The sequence below is a fragment of the Solanum tuberosum genome, unplaced genomic scaffold (genome assembly GCF_000226075.1).
Source record: "Solanum tuberosum cultivar DM 1-3 516 R44 unplaced genomic scaffold, SolTub_3.0 scf00053, whole genome shotgun sequence".
In the NCBI taxonomy this organism is placed as follows: Eukaryota; Viridiplantae; Streptophyta; class Magnoliopsida; order Solanales; family Solanaceae; genus Solanum; species Solanum tuberosum.
Genome location: NW_006238979.1, coordinates 1,166,351 through 1,168,825, shown reverse-complemented (window position 1 = coordinate 1,168,825; position 2,475 = coordinate 1,166,351).

The window sequence follows — 2,475 nt, the reverse complement described above, 5'->3', positions numbered from 1 at the left end:
AAAGAAAGTAAAACGATAGGATGACTAAAATAGGGCAAAAAGAGGTTGAAAGACTAGTGTAATGTCAAGGAGGGCAGAAAGTCACTAAGCAGTACCCAAATGTACCACACCTAACCTTGAGCCTACGTTACAAGCCAAGAAATTCCTATAGTGATCCTAGAGTCTATTTTGGAGAGTCTAAGCAGTGAAAATAAGGGCAATCTTATGGCATTGAGCACTAACTGTATTTGAAATTACTTCTGAGCGTGAGTGTTGAATAAATCCTTGTACCATGAATGTCATTCATTCTTGGGAAAAGGGGATTTCGTTTGAAGTAAGGGCACTAGTTACATTGTCGGAAAGTTTGTACTTTGGTGATAGTGAGAAGGTGTATGTTGTGTGTCAGTTGGTCAATCTATGTCATGATGTGATCCACATGAATTGGCTTGTAGAGTCTAAGAGAACGAATGTGCACCCGAATAATGAGGAGGGTAGAGAGCCATGTGATTGCTTGGGTTTGAAAATGCTTGCTTCTATACAAATGTCGTTTAGAGTCGTAGTGCGTCGCTTGAGGACAAAAAACGAAATTAAGTTGAGGGTGTTGATATACCGTGAGTTTACGGTATTTCTAATACATTTCACTTACCAGTCGTTTCTGCCTAGGGCATTTTTATATTGGTTTTTATGTGTTTTTATCATGTTTTGCAGGAAAGATGTTCAGGCGCGGAAGTATAGAGACAACTAAATGAAATGCAGAAACAGGGCATTCACGGAGGTGATCTACGGACAGTAGGTCCATTCACGGTCTGTAGGTGATGACCGTAGATCAGCAGGCATGGTAATTGAGGACAAATCAGGGAAATCTGACCAAGTGTGGAACCACGGTGTCCATTGACGGTCCGTAGATGGATCTACGGACCGTACTGTGTATCCGTAGATTGATACTGCGAGGGTCCTAGTACCTGATTTATGAAGATTCTAAGTATGGAGCTACGGAGGAGATTGACGGACCGTAGATCAATCTACGGTCCGTACTGCTGGTCCATCGTTTGCTTTAGAGAAGCTGGTTTTTTGGAAGCTGAAATATTTTCTAAGTCCTGACTGACGGAAGGGACTTACGGACCGTAGATCCATCGACGGTCCGTAAGTCGGTTTCGTGGATTGAAGACGCGTACCTGAACAAACTTTCCTTAATTTGTTTCTCTTTTAATTTAGGATTTGTTTTCTATAAATAGGGCATGTAAACCTCGTATTTGGGAGTTAGAGATTATTATTCTAGTTTTACTTTGTGACTTGGGAGATCAATTGGAAAACCTAACAATTATTGATTTTCTAAGTTCGTTTTGAATATTTTCGCTTTGCAATTCAAGGTTTAAAAAGAAAAAAAAATAAGAAGGGAGAAGATCCTAATCGGTAATCAAACTCTGAAGTGTTAAGAGATCAAGAGTGACCTGTGGTAGGATCATAGAGAAAACGGCTAATGGTGGCAGGTGATATGTCCACCGGACAACCTCGGACCATAGTGGAAGTGAGAGGATCTTGGGCTAAGGGCTTTGACCGCTTGGTAATTGAACCGCGGAGAGTGGCGGCATATGAGGCGTACAACTCTCGCACAATTTTCTCACTATACGTCCCTGGATCTCGAGCCATCCAGTCACACTTGTGAAAGTTAAACAGCCGGTGGATGTCCGGGACAGTGTGCAAGCTCCCTGTGAGGACTCTGTGCTCCTCTGTAATAAGTCGGGCCATTTTCTGTTTGTCAATTATCATCTTGGCATCCCGATATATTTGCCATTAGCCCTCTACGAACCATCTATTTGGCTCGCCAACTACTGGAGAGGGGTCATCATTCCGTGGTACAGGTATGGACTCCGAGCTAGTTGCCTCATCAGACGAGGCTTCTTGGTCATTCTCACCAGATTCTGTGACTGATTTAGCACTGGATCCTGCAGCATGGTCAGGCTCAGATCCTGAAAGATGGGCAGGCTCGGAGCCTGAAGCATGGGGGACTCAGGTCCGGACATAGACCCCTCTAAACTGGAAGCAGCCCCAGTTTGTGATCCGATCAGTGTGTGCTCCTCATCAAACTGGGAGATAGTGACTACGTCGGGAAGCACCTTTCGGGGGGTGCCTCTGGTGCCTCGAGGTGCAGTGCGAGAAATCCTAGGGTTGAGAGGAACATATGCTGGATCTCCGTCGGTGTCTGTGTCCTCATCGATTAACCGGCAACTAGGGGCAACAGATTTGGACTTGCCCCGTTTTGAGTAGGTGACCAGCTTCTTGGGTGCCATCATACCTGCGGGAACGATATTAGTGCCAAAACTAACCATACGCAACAAAAAAAAACTTTTAGAATTGGTAACGACTCTCAACTAAGTCCACAGAAAAAAATTCAGACAGATGCCTACGGTCCGTGGATCTCTTCCGTGGATCAGGGGGCCTGTCATATAGATCGCAGATGGAAACCACGGAAGTGCAGACCGGTCCGTAGATTGA